General features: G+C 44.6%; 1 pseudogene; it reads right to left on the bottom strand.

The window, feature by feature from the left end:
- Nucleotides 1–4,240: 4,240 nt before the first annotated feature.
- Nucleotides 4,241–5,155, bottom strand: LOC147746903 (cytochrome c1, heme protein, mitochondrial pseudogene; annotated as a pseudogene).
- Nucleotides 5,156–7,330: the final 2,175 nt, after the last annotated feature.

Genomic DNA, 7,330 nt, shown 5'->3' with positions numbered 1-7,330 from the left:
GGTGAACTGCAGCTTGATGTATAATATTTTAAATGCTATTGCATTTGCCTCATCAGGAACATCTAGGGACGGCGAGGTGAACTGCAGCTTGATATATAATATTTTAAATGCTATTGCAGTTGCATCACCAGGGACATCTAGGGACATGAGGTGAACTGCAGCTTGATGTGTAATATTTTAAATGCTATTGCATTTGCCTCATCAGGGACATCTAGGGACCATGAGGTGAACTGCAGCTTGATGTATAATATTTTAAATGCTATTGCATTTGCCTCTTGGGGACAACTGGGGAGAACGAGGTGAACTGCAGCTCTTTGTAGAATTATTTGGATACTATAATATTCACTTCCCACTGCTAATCTCGTCCCATAATGGTTTGCAGGGCTTGATCTCAAAATCATCACCTCTCTCACTGCTTGCTGGAAGCTAATTTCACTTTTGTGAAATGACTATATGCATTTTAGCATGTAGAAATACTTGTTATTTTACCTTGAATATATGAGGTTTCTGTTTTAATAATTGGAAATCTGACGGAACGAAATATTGCGGATTTATTGTACCAAGTCCGCGCCAATTCCGCCCACCCCTACTTTAAATACCCCTGCACCCCATAATCATAACCCACCCTTACTCTATTAAATACCCCAACACCCTTAAACACTAACCCATCTTAACCATATAAATCTACCCTGTACCCCAAAACCCAAACCTATCCCTAAACCCTAAAAATACCCCTGTACCCCAAAACCAAAACCTAGCCCTGAACCCTATAAATACCCCTGTACCTCAAAACCCAAATATACCCCTAAACCCTAAAAATACCCCTGTACCCCAAAACCCAAAACTGCCCCTGAACCCTAAAATAGCCCTGTACCCCAAAACCCAAACCTAGCCCATAACCCTTAAAATACCCCTGTACCCCAAAACCCAAACCTACCCCTGAACCCTAAAATACCCCTGTACCCCAAAACCCAAACCTAGCCCAGAACCCTAAAATAACCCTGTATCCCAAAACCCAAACCTAGCCCTGAACCCTAAAAATCCCCCTGTACCCCAATACCCAAACCTAGCCCTGAACCCTTAAAATACCCCTGTACCCCAAAACCCAAACCTACCCCTGAACCCTAAAAATACCCCTATACCCCAAAACCCAAACCTAGCCCTGAACCCTAAAAATACCCCTGTACCCCATAACCCAAAACTATATCTGAACCATTAAAATACCCAAACACCCCAAAACATATACCTCAGTACCCCAAAACATATACCCCTATACCCATACTTGCCTTATCCAAACATTTTTAAAAATCATGCTTTTACCATTCATGCATTTACAACGAAATTCGTTGTAAATGTATGCGTGGTAAAAGCATAAAAAATGTAATGCCATGCGTTATAAAGGCACTGCGGAGTCATGGTACTTTCATAATGAAAGTATGCGGAGTCATGGTCTGCGGAAAGAAAGTTGCGGAATAATGGGTGTTTACCCTACCCCGGTAAGTACATTGGTGGCACGGCGGCCCACATCTCCAGCAACATACTCATATTTTTTCCCCACCGATTTGAAAAATGCACAGGTCTCTCTCATTGATGGCCAGCACCGACATACACTTTTAGACACACCTCCCGCCACAAGTTCTAGAATTGCGAACTTTAGAGCTGGGGAGCTACGGTCGAATCTCGGCATCAGGTCAACATCCTGTGATTCCAGCCAAATTGCTTTGTCTCCCCGTGCCTACCACAAATGAATGTGTTCTTCTGTAATGTAAATTGTGCTCATGCCATGTTGTCGAGTTCGCGCTATATAATATTGCAAGGAAAAATAAAGTAGGGAAACTGGAGTTCACACACTACTGAATGCGCACTCTTAAGTGCATCAGCAGTGCACTGTGAATAGGAGCGTTTCACAGGCCTGTCACAGTTAAGAAATGCTATCAAAACGAAATCCTACAAAACAATATACTACTGGCCGGCAGCAATTCATACCCGGACAACGTCGGGACGGGCTGCTAGTCTTAAATAAACCCTAACCACTAATCTGCTACCAAAAAAATACTGATGGCGCGCGGATTACCAGCTCAGTTTACCATGCTCACCTGGGCCCATAAATATACACACACCATGAACCAGTAATCCAGCTTCTACCTTCCTGCCTATCAGAAATGTATTTAATTTAGGACTTTACCTATACACCTTGACTTACCAATCCTTGTCACCTGTATTTCAAGTCCTAAGGGATCAAAGGGAGTTAGAATAATAGGTTACAATCAATGTTCCCTCTAATTTTTTTCCTCTGGGTGCGGCAGAGTAAGGTCTCTGTGCGCTGCAGCCACGGCTATGTGCGCCAACAACCCGACCGCTCTTGTAGACCATGGTTTTAAGTGGGATGAAAAAACTGGGTGTCTCTCAAAGGGGCATGACCGATGCAATTAAGGGCGTGGCTTAAAAGCAATTAAGCTAAAAGTCTGTGCTTAGCATAGTGTGCCACCCGACTGATATTTGGCTTCTTCTGTCATTGCATCAGATATTTAATACAAGTAACATTACACCTACAAAAAGCCGGGACTATTAGCGTTGTCAACGGTTGTTTGTGGCATGAAGTTATATATAATATTGATAATGCTTCTCCTCCTGTGATAGAGGTTGTGGCTTAATGCTCGAGCTGCTGACTTAGGGGGTGAGTTTTGAGTCTCGGGTCCGATTAACATCCTGTGATCCTCTGCAAATCAATAAATCTCCCCATGAATACAAATAATGAAATAAATCATGTAAATCGCTCCAATACCTTTGGGGTGAGTTAGCGCTATATAAAACTTGCTGCATTTATTTTCTAAATGCAGGGCTGGTAGTTTGCCTTTAGAAAGAATTTATGTTAAATGCAGCCAATGACGGACGCTGCGATCAGGGGAGCAACTAGACCCAAACTTGTGTGGAAATACATGGGGTGTTTGTGTGGAAACTAGTGCCCTAGCCTTGTGCTGCACCTGCCTCACCCTGCTATGCAGAGGTTAGCTGCTGTTCTAAAAGAACTAGGGCGCCAGTCATGCTCTGCAGACTTTGGGGAAACAGAGGTAGTGAAAACTAGGGCTCCGGTCTCGCGTTACACTTGCCTCGCTCTAGTGTGAAAGGGTTAGCTGCTGCCCAGCTTTTGTGCAGAGTTTAGCTGCTGTGCTAAAGAGAGTAGGGCACTAGTTGTGCTCAGTGGACTTGTGTGGAAAAGCAGGTGGTGAAAACTAGTGCTCGGTCTTGCATTGTACCTCTCTCGCTCTGCTGTGCAGTGCTGAGTTGCTGTGCAGGTTTTAGCTGCTGTGCTAATGGGACCGGGTGCTAATAGTGCTCTGTAGGCTAGTGTGGAAACAGAGGTAGTGGAAAATAGTGCTCCGGCCTTTCGCTGCACCCACCGCACTCTGCGATGCAGTGCATGGGATAGCTGCTGTGCAGGAGTTAGCTGCTGTGCGAAGGAGGCCAGTGCACCAATCATGTTCTGCAGACTTGTGTGTAAACAGGTAGTTAAAACTATTTCTCAGCTTTGTACTGCACCTACCTCGCTTTGCTGTGCAGGAGTTAGTTGCTGTGCTATGGGGACCAGGCCGCTAGTCGTGCTCACAGATGTGCATGGAAATAATGAAGGAGTGCTGGTGTGTCAAAAGAGAGGTGCCCAATACCCAACCACTGACCACCTGATCCCAGCCCTTCCAGTGAACTAGAGTTGCACCTACCCTTTGTGCTACTGAAGGGGTTAACTATTGAAGTGCTTTTATCCCTATGGGCCTTTCAGCAAGTTTTAAAGCATAACACGTGTTTCAGGATCCAGGATCATCTGAAAGCTCATGTTTGTGCTTTTAAATTTGCTGCATTTCTTTTCTTTTTTTAAAAAAAATACACTGTTTGAATGTATTTGCCTCCCTCTTATGAGAATCAAAAGAAGAACACAATCAATTTGTCTTTGACTCCACGTTCTCTCCTCCTCCCAGGTCCCTTCCTTTGAAAGCCAGGCGATGCTTGGGTTTTGTAGACAACCTCAGTGAGGAAGACAAGTAAAAGACGAAAAACAGCAGAGTCCTGAACAATAATAATATTAACAGATATAAGTTCCTTGTGACTCTGCGGGCTCCTGCTCAGGGATTTAGATGGAGATGAAAGGCTTTATATAGGCATCTGCACCACCGCGTTGTAACCAACTGCATATGGCGCCAAATAATGAAGCATTTGCGTGCTGAGGTGGTGTGCTTGGGACGTTTTACTTAGGCGGCCTATATTCAATCTTCCTGCTCTTCAAATCGGACCACTTGTCTCCTCAAATAGTACTCCATGGAAATAAGGATTGCACCTTCAGTCCCATGCGCTTGCGCTGGTCATGTTCTGGCTCAGCTGCCCACCTAAGGAATGTGCATACATCCTTAGCGACCTGAGACATGGTAGCTGTAGTGCCATCATCAAACTCCAGGATCTCATTGTAAATAGGCGTTGCCATTCCAATAGCCTGGCCAGGAAATTAGGGGTTGTAATACAAGCCATTTTTTTTGGTGACCTCTGTGGGAGCATCACAGTAGCCAGTCAAAAGAGAGAAAATGTAATCCTCACCACCGTGCCTAGCATTGACAATGTAACTTAGATCAGGGAGCAATGCACCATTGTTCGCTGTCCGGGATGCCTTCGCATTAGGATATGGCTTGGGGAAGTAATCAGACAGCTTGCCTGGCCGGGTAAACCTATCTCCATTTTCATCAGGGCCGTCTATCACTTCACACTCCTCTGCTTAAGCCTTTGCTTCCGCTTCTGTGTGACTGACTTCCACCAGATTTCGGAAGACCACTTATTCCATGCTGTGGCAGGCAGCACACACCTGTTTGTATACCTGATAACCACGACGAGCACTGCTATGATCCAAGGCAGAAAAAGGACCGCTGTGGCTCCAAGGATACTTTGGAGGATGCAGCTCTAAATCACTGGCTTTTAACGATCTGTGTAGAGCCAGGGCTAAGCCAGCCCCTCCAGCAACAAGCACGCCCTGCGTGGACAGGGCCACCTTTCGGCCTCTGGACAGACTAGAAAATGACATGGAAGCCCGGGGCTGCGAAGACCAGGCCACCTCGCCCCCAGTGACCCTCTGCACCGAGCTCCGGGCTCATAGGCTGACCACCACCACCCTCATCTTTGGCTTTCCCGTGACGTAAGGACTCTCACCTTGTATTTCTTTTCTTAATGCAGTGCAACTGCGGGGCTGATTGCAGCCCTTTTGAAAGTATTTATCACAGCTCCCATCAAGGGCTGCATTTAACAAATACTTTCAAAAGGCAAACAATCAGCCCCACAGCTGCGCTTTCTTTAGAAAAGAAATGCAGCAAGTTTAAAAGCGCTGTGATTAACATAAATACTTTCAAAGGTACCACAATCTGCGCGGCAGCAGTGCTCTAATTAGAATAGAAATGCCCCAGGATGAGCATTTTCTTCCTTTCGGCTCAGAAATGCTCTTCCGGGATGTGCTATGTGTGTGCGCGCTTCACACACAGCACTGCGCGCTCGGGAGAACAGAGGTGCGCGGCCGCCCAGCCGCGCACCTTGCTGGGAACAATGGTTACAATAAAACATTTGCCTTTCATAAAATAACCACAGACTCGAGAAAAGTTTTAAACACTTTATCTATGTAAAGTCTTGTTAGCATGAGTCCATACAAGTGCAATTAAAGCCTTTTCAAGTAAGAAAATAATAATTAAAGCAATGATCTGAAGGAAAGTTATGAAATTTCTTTTAGACATGAATACCTGGGAAGGGTGAGAAAGGGAAACAGTACAAGGACATACCCACAAAGATTATATTTACCTAGAATGGTGTGAATACCAACCCTGGCCACGGGCTGGGACAAAGACAGGGTTCCCGACTAATCCGGTGCCAATGGGACAGGACAGGTGCAGATCAGGACAGAACAGGTGTAGGTCAGGACAGGTTCCCTCAGCTAAGTGCAATGCCAGCGTCACACCTCTCTCTCTCTCTCTGCGGCTAACACTCGGACCCCGATTGTGTCATCGATTCTTCTCCCTCAGCAAATTATCGATTCTTCTGTCAGAGTGCTCGACTAGTACTCTGCTCTCGATCTCCTCCAGCATACGCTGGGTCAGTCACAGGTCTGTGACAAGTCGGACAATCTAACTGACTAAACCTACCTTAACTATACTATTTTCCAGGGCAATGTACCACCCCCCCAGTGTTGCAAATTCATATATTCCCTTCATTTGATTGGTCAGAAGGCAAGGAGAGGTCATCACACCATACCAGTATGAAGTTATTTTTCTTTCAATAATTATAATCAATGTTCCCGCCCATAATTTACTTTCCCATGGATTCTTTATTCTACCCAGCAATATTAGTTTCAATTTATACAATGTTAAAACAATTTTGCAAGTTGTCTTCCTCTTGGAAGTTCACGAGGTTGAGTTCCCAGTCACATCGCATGTACGACTGTCATTGGTATTAGTTCAATGTCACTGCTCAAGGACTCTTGGTATTTTTCTCATGCGCAGTCGTGGCTTCAATATGGAGTTACAAATCATTCTTCAGGACCAAATACGAGATAATAGCAAAGTCAAAGAGAAACATCTTAGAATGCAAAAATAATTAATGCACTGTATACCACTTATCTCTACTCTATTTCCATTACTTTATTTTAACTATAACGTTATTAGTTAAGCAGAACAAACAAAGTTTAGTAGAAGCAGGTGCATTAGTGTGTGAGACATGAAGCGGCCATCTTGGCACTAGTGCGCAGCTGCAAAGAATTCCCACCAAAAGCAGAAAGTACGTCACGTCATGTGGATGTGGCAGACGCATGCGCAGATGAGTTCCCGCGTTTTCGGTGGCCATATTAGGTCATTTGGGTTACTGTTAGTAAAAGCACATAAGAAACTTTCCCTTAGATACAAAAAATGTCGTGTGGTGCAATTATTAATAATCAAACATGTTGATTAATATGTTATATATTATTTCGAGAGGGCTGAGTCAAAGCAAGTTTTGTTACATATGAAACCTTGCTCCATCAGATGCGACCTCCTGGGGTATCCCACTGGGGCAGGCAATCCATGCCTTGTCTCTGTATGCGAATGACACAACACTGTTTGCTAGGGATATCAGGTGTGAGTTCCAAACAGTCGCCTAAATATTTGTATAATTCCTCATTATTTCGGGATTAGCCATTAACTGTGACAAGTCACTTGCGTTCCCCTTCAAAGAAAACAATATGCCCAAAGCGATCCACTTTAGTTACCGCTGCCGAGCACTGCTTTTGAGCTGTGGTGTAAAAGTGATGTATTATTGCACTGTACACAGCACTTAA

This window comes from Lissotriton vulgaris, chromosome 1_1, assembly GCF_964263255.1.
Source record: "Lissotriton vulgaris chromosome 1_1, aLisVul1.2, whole genome shotgun sequence".
Classification (NCBI taxonomy): domain Eukaryota; kingdom Metazoa; phylum Chordata; class Amphibia; order Caudata; family Salamandridae; genus Lissotriton; species Lissotriton vulgaris.
The sequence above is the reverse complement of the archived record's forward strand: the minus strand, read 5'-3'. Positions and strand labels throughout refer to the sequence as shown.